We start from the raw sequence: 12,847 nt of genomic DNA, 5'->3' as shown, positions 1-12,847 counted from the left end.
GGGGGTGGGGGGAAGCAGGTTCCCCGCTGAGCCCGACGTGGGGCTCGATCCCAGGACCCTGAGATCATGACTGAGCTGAAGGCCGAGGCTTAACCCACTGAGCCATCCAGGTGCCCCCAAAATGTAGGTGTTTTAAGACACTGAGATACACAGGGTCACATTGCTCCTGTTAAATTTTATTTTGTGCACATAATAGAAAAATAAGTCCTGGAGACCTAATACACAGAACAGTGATTATAGACAACAAAACTTTGTTATAAAATCAAACTTAAAAAAAAAATCAAACTTAATTTTTCCCAGCACTAGAGGAAATAGAAATCATGTGATACGATAGAGGTGTTAGCTAATGTTATAGTGATAATCAAAGCAAAATAAATGTATCAAATCAATACCTTGTACACTTGAAGCCAACAAAATGTTGTATGTCAAATATTTCTCAATAAAGAAAGTAAAATAAAATTTTTCAATTTTGTTTTCTCTCAATCTCTCTCTGTTTCTCTTCTAGCTTGTTGAAATAGTCTTGGTCCGGTGAGAATAACCTCCCTGTTTTGGGTGTCATCTCCAGATTTAATAAGTAAATTTGCCTTTTAAAAATATTAACTTTTCTTGACTTTCTTATTGTAGGTTTGTGCCATGTTTTGGCATTTGGATTTGGCTGGGTCTCCCTCTTCTATTTGCGTCGCTCTTGTGGGAGTTTTGTGTGTTTAATACATTGCTTTCTTTAGATACTGACTTCTCTTTCTATCTCTTGGGGAGAATGTGAATTTTTTAAGTCAGAATGTTATTAAGACAGACTTATTGCTTTTAGATTGTAATAATCTTTTAAGAACAACAATGTGATAAAACTATTATATTTTGCTGAGAGGCTGAAAGTAACTTATTATAGTAAGATAATAAAACTCACTAATAATTAGTGGGTTTCTTTTTATATACTATGCATGCTCATTTAAGAAACATACTTTATTGAGGTGAAAGTCACAGATCATAAAATTAACCATTTTAAAATGAACAGTTCAGTGGTATTAAGTATATTCATAAAGTTGTACAACCACTACTCTATTTCTAAAACATTTTCACCACCCAAGATAAAACCCTTTACCCATTAAGTGTATTCTTCCATACTCCCCTCCTCTCAGCTCCTGGCAACCACCATTCTGCATTCTATGTGTCTATGGTTTTATTTATTTTGGATATTTCCTATAAATAAAATATGTGGCTTTTTGTGTCTATATGTGATTTTTTGTGTCTGACTTTTTCCAGTTAGGATGATTTAGAGGTTCACCCATGTTGTAGCATCTATCAGTACTCTATTCCTTATTATGAATGAATAATATTCTGTTGTGTTTGTTTCCATTCATCTGTTGATGATGACTTGTGAGGCTTTCTTCTTTGGGCTATTGTGAATAGTGTGGTTATGGACACACATGTATTTGTACTTGTTTTAGCAGTATCTTATAAGCTGTGCCCTTTAAGAATTTGAAAAATGTGATCACTATTGTTTTAGGAAAACTTTATTTGGGTGGCTGTAGTCCATATATGGAATGGTGTGTCCACAGAAATTTTTTGCATTTTGTAGAGCTTTCCCTCCCCTGGATTTTGTTCCCATTTCTGGGACATTTTTCTGGATAAAGGAGTAAATCACCATCGTTGTCATCCTCCTGATATTGGAGATAGTAGCTATCATTTGAGAGTCCATTATATAATTAATACTGCTATTATCCCCACTTTACAGACGGAGAGACTGAAGTTTATGAAATTTAAGCACTTTTCCCAAGTTATACACTAGTAATAGAGCAGGAGCCCAGGTAAAACCCAGATCTTTATGATTCTAAAACTGTAGGTTGTGATGATTATGTGCCTGAGTTTCCTGTCTTTCATGGAGATGACTGAAAAAAAGTCACATTGGGTACATGCTGACCATCAGTGATAATAAACCACTCATCAGTGAATCCTGAAATCAATTTAGTGGGGCAGAGACCTCATTAAAAACTGAAATGGAGGGGGGCCTGGGTGGCTCAGTGGGTTAAGCCTCTGCCTTTGGCTCAGGTCATGATCCCAGTGTCCTGGGATCTCGGGCTCTCTGCTCAACAGGGAGCCTGCTTCCCCCTTTCTCTCTGCCTGCCTCTCTGACTACTTGTGATCTCTCTTTCTCTGTCAAATAAATAAATAAAGTCTTTAAAAAAAAACTGAAATGGAATGGAATGGAATAGGATGGAAAATACCATGTAGTAAGTGTATTACTCTATGAAACTTTCATTTTAGTTACATGTGTGTGGCACGTCTGCACTGAGTCATGATGTAAAATGTATTTCTTATTGTAGGTTGCAGTAAAAAATGTTTGAGAAACGCTGTGCTAAGCTACTCATACATTCATTTCTGGCCCTCCTTATGTTTGAATTTTTATGTGTCTAAATGGTTCTTGTTAGTTTTTGCATTCTTTTTTTTTTTTTTTTTTTAGATTTTATTTGTTTATTTGACAGAGAGAGAGACACAGTGAGAGAGGGAACATAAGCAGGAAAAGTGGGAGAGGGAGAAGCAGGCTCCCTGTCGAGCAGGGAGCTCGATGTGGGGCTCCATCCCAGGACCCTGGGATCATGACCTGAACCAAAGGTAGACGCTTGACAACTAAGCCATCCAGGTGCCCCTAGTTTCTGCATTCTTAAATATGGAGAAGTTCCACTCATCCTCCAAGTTCACAATTCACAAATCCCTGAAGTACAACATTTTTTTTTTTTTTTTTTTTTTTTTGCTCCCTCACAACCATCCCTGACTTACCCTCCATACCTTTTATAAGATTTGGTTGGTGAGTTCCGAGTTCAGTGCTGCATGCCTTTGAAGTTCTCTTCACAATCCTGTAAGTACAGAGTTCCCTTTGATTATTAAATGACAAAAAATGTGCACACTTAATAAGCACTGTATTAGGTGATAGCCCACATTGATCCCGATCAACACAAATAACAATTGTGCTCATTTGTCACTTACTGGCACCAACATCAAATGGGTGAGATATGGAAGAAGACATCCTCCCTGCTGTTTGTCACACAGTGCGAGTGCCATGTGTGAAACCCTGGTCCCCAGACAGCTTCTGGGAAGGGACCCTGTGGATATGTAGATGATAATTTCACATGGTAAATGTTGGGTTTTCTTCACGTCAGTAGCTATCCACAATGGTTCTCTGGGGACCCTTTCAAAAGCCAGTTCGAAAACGTGTTCCTTAAAACATAGATTTTTTTTTATTAATAATAAAAACATATTAAAAATGCCAAGTTGTGTTGGGAAAGTACAAAAGAATTCTTTTAATAAACTGGAGTGAATTATAACTTAAATGTACAAAATAGAATTAGGGTTTAAATTTTTTAATTTATGTATTCTAAATGCAAGAATTTAGTTTCTTATTGAAAGGTTAAAAAAAAAGTCATGTTGAAAGTTCAAGGGGTTCTTGATTGGGTGGGGATGGTAGAGACTGACCATTCAGTAAATGTTGTTGAAACACCTACTGTGTATCAAATACTAAGCCTTGTGTTGAGGAGACAAATTAACAAGCTACTTCAGAAAGTTATCCAACAGAAAAACTTCAGTATGTATTCATAGGATATATTTAAAGAAAGTTCATCAAGATCTTATATGCCATCAGTGGTAGGAAATTAGAACCCTAGTGTCTGTTAAAAAGGGAACAGTTAAATATGTGTTGGTAGAAGCATAAAATGTGATACAAAAAACCATTACAAAAAAAGAAGTAGGCCTTCGAGATGACCATGAGAAAGAAGCAGATCTTAATGTGAACAAAGCATGCCTCTGTAGCATCTGTCTCATTCACTGTTTTCTTTTAAGCATCTAGAATAGTCTTAGGCATATAGTAAGTGTTTGATAAGACTTTGATAATATTTTAATAAAAATAAATGTGGGGGTATCCACAGGCACAGATATACATTGAACTGTGGAGAACAGTTAGCTCTGAGGACTGTGCTTAGGGATGGGGGAAAGGGGCTTTAGGAGGGCAGAGATCATGGGTCCCAGTGTCTGCTAAGGCCACCAAGTGTCTATTAAGTACAAACAACCAGTGTTGTGAGTTAGGCCTGCAGTTTTGTATTCTAAACAGTGTCTAGAAGGATACCTTGAGCATCATGGTTGCAAGCAGACACTGTTGGCTGCTTACATAGCATCTGTTCCTCATTTCTTCCTGAGTTTAGAGACCCCCAGTTTTGTTCAGCCTGCAGTATGACCTGGGAATATGAACCACTTCTTGAGTTCAGAGTCGGAACCTAGTTTGGTAATCCCATTCCCCATTTGCTCCAGAGATTTAGGGTGGCCACGTGATCAACTTGTGGCCAATGAGACGTAAAAGGAAGTCTTCTGGGAGGGATTTTGCTTCTGAATAAAATGAGATGGGTGAGGGGATTAGCTCCTTTCTTGTCTTAAATGTGGTTGTGTGAAGATGTGACGTTTGGACTTGAGTCAGCCATGTTGCTGAAACAAGCAGCCCAAATAGAAAAAGATAATATGGTAAAGACTGAAGAGAAGAAAGGTGGGGAGACTCTGAATGCTGGGTGACATTGCTAAACCTCTGTGTCAGTCCTGAAACTGCCAGAAAGGGCATTGAATTGTGAAAGTTTGCAAGCAGCTGTAAGGTATGCATTGCTACTTGGGGCTGAAAGCAATTCTAACCTACATAGATGCTCTTAAAAAAGGCTTGCATTAACAAATTCAAGTATTAATGGATTCAAGGAGGTAACAGTCTAGTGGGGACATAAGCTATATAAATAAATAAAAAAAAAAAACCTAACAATGTAAGACGATGTGTAATGAGTATTGAGTGAATAACACAGCCTGGTGGGCCTATCAGGAAGGTCTTCATGGATGATAGAGAAATGTGAACTGTCTTACAAAGAACCTAATTAAATAACTGACCCATGAAAAACATGTGGACTGATGCTTGAAGGCTGATAACAGTAAAGGTGTGGATTTAACAATTAGCTGTGCAAAAAAAGTCACTCGTTCTTGATAGCTTAACTTGGTCTTATTTTTGAGACTTCATTCTGCTTGATGCCAGGAAATGTAATAGTAGTTTATTCTAGCTATAGTCCGGCAAGTCAGTATAGTCTGCCTGCCTTCTTATTTCTAGATGACATCTGAGTACTGATGGGCTCATGTGGTGTCATGGAGCGGAGTGGGGGCATTTGATCCTATGTTTGTGATTGTTGACAATGGCAGTAATTTTCAAATTTTAATGTGCATGCATAGCACCTGCATGTTTCTTAAAATGCAGAATCTGATTCAGTAGGTCTAAGTAAGGCCTGAGATTCTGCATTTCTATCAAGCTCTCAGGCAATGCCATTGGTGCTACTATGTGGACCACACTTTGAGTCGTAAGGAGAGGACTTTGCTTCAAGTCACTTCTTTGGAGCCTTTTCTTTTTAGTTTTCTAGGAATCAGGCTTGATTGGGGAAGGTTCCCACCACCAGTCATAGTCATTACATCAAACTTGGTATAATTTTCTATTGTCTTTTTCCTCCTGTTTTATATATGACTTATGTTTTTGGTTTTTTCTTCTCCCCTGTTGCTCCTCTGGCTGTCATGAGCTGGGAATGTTGCCCTGAAAAAAGGTGGCACATGTAATTCATTGTGATAATGGAATCTTTATTGTAATGCAATTAACAGTGGGCATGTCTGTTTTTACTCTGGGAAAGCAGCATGGAACGCACTATTTAAATTAGTGAAAAAGTATTAACAGTGAAACGTATAATTAATACAGGATTGCTCTGCTGAATAAAATCCCATTGTGTGTGGCACATGTATGCCTGTGTGTGTTACGGCAGACAATGACAACTTTAACAATTGTTGTTTTCAGTGTTGTTTTTAGTGTTGATTTCCTGGCTGTCACCCATGTTGATTTCTGTCTGCTAGTGAGGTGCATGTGAGAGGAGGAGTAATCAGAATCATTACAAACTCCTTGAAGATCCATTTTTTCTGTAATTCAGAGAAAGGTCTTGGAAGTCCAAGCAGGAATAGTAGCTAAACATAGTAGCTAGGGACCTTGAGTTGATCATCAAAGCTCCCATTAGTGCAAGAGGTGGAACTTTTCTTAATAGAAATTACTGTAAATGGATATAGGAGTCATGGGGGTAATCGACTAACCAAGGCTTAAGCATGTTTGCGGAAAGCAAAAGCCACAAAACAGTATGCCTTCCCCCATTATCCCCTAAATAGAAGTGAGTGGCAATTGCTGGCAATCCATCTCGAACCAAGAGTAGAGCTTTTTAGGATGTCAAATTGCATGGAAATTGTAATGAGGTTGCTAATGCTCATTGAATCTGTAGATTGTGTCTTTTATATGAGTTGGGTTATTTTCTAAGACATTATATTTTACTTACCTTGAACCTTCTGTAGTTGAACTGTCTTGGTGATACACCGTGGTGGAATGCCAACTTTTAGGCTCCGTGGAGAATGCTCTGCTCTTCTTCCTGCTGCTGGGTTTGAAACACGACTTGCCTTGACTATCTGGAATTTCAAAATGTAAGCAATAGTGCCACCCAATGGTGCCTCAGCAGTCTTCTGATGGAAGGGAAAATGGATTTTACTTTCAGATCAGCTCATGAAGTTCTATGATCAAATGTGGCTCCCAGGCCCCATGGATGATGTCTGTCTATCAGTGGAGAGCTAGGTTCTTTGATTCTTGTCATCACTGGAAAAAGTGACATTGGTGGAATTCTCTAGTCTTGCCCAGTGAAAGTCACATCTCTCCTGAAAATGGGGAAATTATGCTTACTGTGTTCCCCTGGCTTTGAGAATTAGGCATCTTCATTTTTAAAAAGTAGGGAACTGGTTTTGGAAAACAAAGCAATGATTGGTGTTGTCCTATTAAAAACACTGTATTTTGAATACCCAGCCCTTTTCACTACTGTTAAAAAATCCCATCTCCAAATCTATATTAAGTTATATTATATTAATTTAATTATATTTAAATCTGTATTAAACAGCAGGCTCCATGCATTGGGTCTGGTACGTCTCGAGGTGTTTAAATAATTATAATTGGAATCCAGATTCAGCAGACCTCCCGAGGAAAGCTGGTTCTCTTGCTGTTCACCAGAGTCTTTGGTAAACCCTCAGTTCTAGGACACGTAAACAAAAATGCACTTTCTACTGAAGATTTCATGAAGAAACGAGGAAGACGATTTCCACCATAGACCATGTTGTAGAGAACTAATAAATGTCTCACCCCTGTTCTGTCTTCCGCCAGCAAACCAGTCATTCCCTGTCTCTGACTCCAAATAGCCTTTGAAGACTCCTTTATCATTCAGGCTATTCAGTTTATGTCCCCAATTTATAGCTCACCCCCCTCCGCCCTCACCGTCCCCTGTCCCTCCCCCCTCTGCTTCCACAGAACCAAACCCTGGAATTAGCTCCAGAGTGGTCATCTAGTGTCTCTTGGAGACCTCCTCCTTCATCAAAGCTTCCAATTTAGCTATTCCTCCAACTAAAATTATTTGGGTGGATGTGTTCTCCTGCTGAGTAAAGATTTTTCTCATATTGCTATTAAGGTATATCCTCCCTACTTCCAAAAATGTGAACCACGAAGAGGTTCAGATATATGTAAAAATATATAGGAGTAGTTAACTACATAATGCCGGACATCATTCACTTTGTTACAGTTTATCCCGTTGCCCCTGGTCTCTCCTTCAAGAGTCCTTCAACCACTCCAAGTGGAATTTTTGTGCTCACTTCACTTTACTCAGTCTCTTGGTAAGCCCCGTCTCATCCCCCTGCTAGGGCTGGCCAGCTAGCCTTTTTCTTCCTGGAAGCGCTCTATTAGATTCTCTCCCTCTTCAGGATTTCTTAGACCTCCTGGTTGCTGTTACACTTGAGAGGTGTTAATGAATGACAATGATGTAATGTGTCATGGCTGCTGGACTATTTGCATTTAAATGGGGACTTTTGCATTCGCACAGTCTGAACCCAGAGAAATGACTCCTTGAGGAGAATTACAGTTTGGGGCTGGCCAATGAAGCAGGCATTTGTCTGTATATAACTATCACTATATATGGATGTCCCTACCCCTGGGTGAGGGTAGATAGCACTATGGGAGTTGGGTGGGGGGATGCAAGTGCCAATTAAAAAATACACAATTGACATTACAAGATAATCACATGTTTGATGGCTTGTATCAACTGCCCCACAACCACAAGGTACAAATATAGTCACATCTCTTTGATATCTTGTTCACTGTTGTGTTGCTAGTGGTCTTTTTGAAAAACCTCTTTATTGAGGTATCATCAATGTACAAAAAGCTGCACATTTTTAATGTATACGACCTGATGAGTTTGAACATGAGTTTACACCCATGAAACTATCACCACAATCAATGCCATAAATGTATCCATCACCTCTAAGAGTTTCTTCCCATCCTACTTATTTAGTGATAAGAACACTCAACTTCAGATCTACCCATTTTGCAAATTTTTAAGTATATAGTATATATATATTAAGTATAATAATTAATTAATATATTAAGTATATATTGTTAACTGTGGGCACCATGTTGTACAGTAGATCTCTAGGTCTTAACTAATCTTGCATACCTGAAACGTTGTACTCTTCACCAATACCTCCCTGTTTAACACTTTCTCCCACCACTGCCCAGTGCTTTGCTCATCCTAGCACATAGTAAGTGCTCAATAATTATTTGCATAGTGAAGAGATAGATGCATAGATGGTTGATTTTCCAATAGATTGCGTAAACTCTACCTTATATGCAATAACTCCAAATATCTCTCCTGAGACTTACATGACCTGAACATTTCTATGAATTCCAGGAGTTTTTCTTAGTCTCAAATGATGGGTGGGCATTCATCCTCTCTTTCTTTCTTCCTGCCAGACTCTGTTGTGGGTGAAGCTGAATTCTTTGCAGTCCCAAGAAGCTGGTTCACTGAAAGGGTCATAGAGGATTCCATTTCTTCAGGGCCAGGGTGAGTGGGTGCACAGAGCTTTGGCTCCCAAGACTGCAAATCTGAGCCCTTTCCTGTTTCAAGGGCACAGTCACATATCAGAGTACAGTCAAGAGGATGTCCAATGCCAGCTGCAGATCTTTACGATGCAGAAGAAATGGTGTTTGGTGACATATAATGCATGTCAATTGTTTAGTATAGTCTCTGGCATATAGTAAGCATTTAGTAAATTAAACTAATTTATAAAGTGTGACTGTATTAAGGTAGATTAGGTGGCTGAAATAGAGACCGAAATTTAATGCCTCAAAAAAAAAAAATATTTCTCACTCTTGTTACAGTATGAGGTGTTCCAAGTGTTAAAGAAAACTTCTCAGACAATTTAGCTATAAGCATGTTTCAGAGTCTTATGGTCATGCACGTAAGGGAAATGGACCCTAGAAGGCCACTTCCCAAATTCACTTTGGCAGGGAACCTTGATAGGTAAAGGGTTTAGTTAGATAATCACTGTTAGAGTGACACACAGAGAAAAGAAAGTCTGGTTAAAGGTCACTAGACCTTTGATTGACAGTTGGCAACTGAGTGTATGGGTAATTGTGCATGTGGGTAATTGGTTTCCCAGAGCAAACCTTAATCCCATTCAAGTTCACAGGAAATTGCTTAAGCATCTTATCAGGAATGCTAACTTCTCAGAAAGAGGTTGTGAAGCAAAAAGGTTCTGTCCTCAGACCAGGTTTGGAACAATTTCTCTTACATATAGGACTGTGGGCCACTCTGTCCCATCCAGTCATTTAGGCACCCTGAATGATGGTAGCTCTGCCATTTTCAGTATATGGCTTTAATGCCATTTTGGTCACTGTCAAAACAGAGATTTAGCCTTAAGCAAATGAACGAGAGAGGTTGGAATTAGAACTTCACATCTGAACTGCAGATCTTTTACTATGGGGAAGAAATGAAGTTTGGGGACAGCAAACTTGCCATAGTGGGGGTGTGCCTGGCCTTTCTGAGACTACTGTGTTCTGAAGCAAGATTTGGCAATATATGGCCCACGGCCAAATCCCACATACAGCTATTTTGTAAATAAAGTTTTATTGGAACACAACCATGCTCATTTATTCATTTACCATCTGTAACTGATTTCATACTGCAACAAAGCTGAATAGTTGAGACAAGGACAACATGGCCCAAAGCCTAAAATATTTACTCTTTGGCCCATTACAGAAAAAGTTGACTGACTCTGTGTGGGTGATCTGATTGTGTGGGGGCTGGTGGCATTGGGATGAAAGCATTCATCCAAGGCAGAACAAATGAGATAAGAGTTTGCTAAATACACTGCAAGGAATCAGCAGGCAGGACAGCAAAGGAGAAATTGTTTGCTGTGAGTTGGTGGTAAGTGGCCACAGTTATGGATGGAATGAGGAGTACAGGGACATAGGGAGTTTTCTCTTTTTTGGTAATCTCAGGAACTGTGTCTGGTTGTATTGGTTGGTTAGGGCTCATGGCTATTTTAATGAGAGTCACTTAATGAGCCTGTTTGTGTCAGCTTAGCGGTCACTCTGGGAACTTTTGTCTTGCCCAAGTCTGTTGCCTAAAAGCAGCCCGAACACGGTTTTTATTATTAATTAATTAATTAATTTTATTAATGTATAATGTATTATTTGCCCCAGGAGTACAGGTCTGTGAATCATCAGGCTTATACATTTCATAGCACTTGCCATAGCACATACCCTCCCCAATGTCCATAACTCAGCCACCCTATCCCCACCCCCCAGTAACTTTCAGTTTGTTTTGCGAGATTAAGTGTCTCTTACAGTTTGTCTCCCTCCCGATCCCATCTTGTTTCATTTTTTCCTTCCTTACCCCCCACGACCTCCCCACCCTACGTCTCAAATTCCTCGTATCAGAGAGAGCATATGACAATTGTCTTTCTCTGTTTGATTTATTTTGCTTAGCATAATACCCTCTAGTTCCATCCACATTGTTGCAAATGGCAAGATTTCATAATTTTTTGATGGCTGCATAGTATTCTATTGTGTGTCTATATACCACATCTTTATCCAACATCTGTTGATGAACATCTAGGCTCTTTCCATAGTTTGGCTATTGTGGACATTGCTGCTATAAACATTCGGGTGCATGCACCCCTTTGGATCACTACATTTGTATCTTTAGGGTAAATACCCAGTAGTGTGATTGCTGGGTTGTAGGGTAGCTCTATTTTCAACTTTTGAGGAACCTCCATACTGTTTTCCATAGTGGCTGCACCAGCTTGCATTCCCACCAACAGTGTAGGAGGGTTCCCCTTTCTCTGCATCCTTGCCAACATCTGTCGTTTCCTGACTGGTTAATTTTAGCCATTCTGACTGGTGTGAGGTGGTATCTCACTGTGGTTTTGATTTGTATTTCCCTGATGCTGAGTGATGTTGAACATTTTTTTATGTGTCTCTTGCCCATTTGGATGTCTTCTTTGCAGAAATGTCTGTTCATGTCTCCTGCCCATTTCTTGATTGGATTATTTGTTCTTTGGGTGTTGAGTTTGATAAGTTCTTTATAGGTTTTGGAAACTAGCCCTTGATCTGGTATGTCATTTGCGAATATCTTCTCCCATTCTGTCAGTTGTCTTTTGGTTTTGTTGACTGTTTCCTTTGCTGTGCAAAAGCTTTTGATCTTGATGAAGTCCCAATAGTTCATTTTTGCCCTTGCTTCCTTTGCCTTTGGCGATGCTTCTAGGAAGAAGTTGCTGCGGCTAAGGAGGAAGAGGTTGCTGCCTGCTGAACACTGTTTTAGAGACTGTTCTGAATTGCCCACAGAAATAGAACTGCTGAATCAAAGGATGCGTGCGTTTAAATTTTGGTAGATTTTTGCTCTTGATACTTGCACTAACAATGTGTGAGATTGCCTGTTTGCCAGTATCCTCACCAACACTGAGTGACATCAAACTTCATGTGACCAATTTGATATGTGAAAAATGATATTTCAACTATAGTTTTAATTGCATTTATCTTATTAGTACTAAGATTTGGTATTAGTTATAATAAGAAATATATATATTTTTTTGGTCCCTGATTCCTGGTACAGATCTCCTGAGACCTGTGAAATTTCCTAATGATAGGAGCATTTTTTATATTAATAACACACCCCTTTTAACTGCACCGGAGTTTATGTTAATGAGGTGATTTATGGGAAGCCCCTGTGGGTGGGGCTGGTTGCTATAGGAACCAACCAGGATTAGAGGACTGGAATTTACAGTCCCCTTCCCTCCCACCTTGGAGGGGAGAGGAGGTAGAGGTTGAATCAATCAGTCAATCATGCCTACATAAGGAAGTAAGGAAGCCTCAGTAAAACCCCGAAACAGTGGGGTTTGGAGAGCTTCTGAGTTGGTGAACATGTTGAGGTGCTAGGAGAGTGCCATATTCAGAGAGAGCATGGAAGCTTTGTGCTTCTTTCCCCATACCTTGCCCTATGCATCTCTTCCATCAGGCTGTTCTTGAGTTATGTCTTTTTATAATAAACTGATTATCTAGCAAGTAAACTGCTTTTCTGAGTTCTGTAAGCTGCTCTAGCAGATTAAATGAACTGAAGGAGGGGATATTGGGAACCTCCCCATATATAGCCAATGAATCAGAAGTATAGATAACAATCTGGATTGGTAATTCACCTCTGAAGTGGGGACAGTCTGTCTTGTAGGACTGAGCCCTTCACCTGTGGGAGCTAATGCTATCTTCAGGTTCATAGTGTCAGAATTGAGTTAAATCATGGGACATCCAGCTGGAGTTGCAGAATTGCTTGATGTGTGGGAGACCCACACCACTGATTTTAGAAGTGAAGTAGTGTGAGAGTAAAGGAGAGACAAAAGAGGTTATTTTTCTTTTAGACTTACTGCAACTGAAACCAATCATGTTTTCAGA

General features: G+C 39.4%; 1 protein-coding gene across 23 annotated transcripts in view; it reads left to right on the top strand.

Moving 5' to 3' along the window:
* The window catches only part of LOC308343878 (uncharacterized protein), a 391,106-nt gene that overhangs the window by 83,412 nt on the left and 294,847 nt on the right, over positions 1-12,847 (top strand). For 14 of the 23 annotated variants that reach the window (XR_013966919.1, XR_013966920.1, XR_013966921.1 and 11 more), the window contains one exon: positions 8,873-8,963. The exons of 5 other annotated variants lie outside the window; for them this stretch is intronic. The gene's annotated coding sequence lies outside the window, so the exon portion shown is untranslated. Of the gene's footprint in view, positions 1-6,387; positions 6,514-8,872; positions 8,964-12,847 lie in introns of all 23 variants that reach the window. 4 more of the 23 variants (XR_013966924.1, XR_013966925.1, XR_013966926.1 and 1 more) reach the window with 1 other exon arrangement.

Source organism: Martes martes (genome assembly GCF_963455335.1).
Source record: "Martes martes genome assembly, chromosome: 5".
NCBI lineage: Eukaryota > Metazoa > Chordata > Mammalia > Carnivora > Mustelidae > Martes > Martes martes.
Note: the sequence above shows the minus strand (reverse complement) of the source record. Positions and strands in the feature narration are given on the sequence as shown.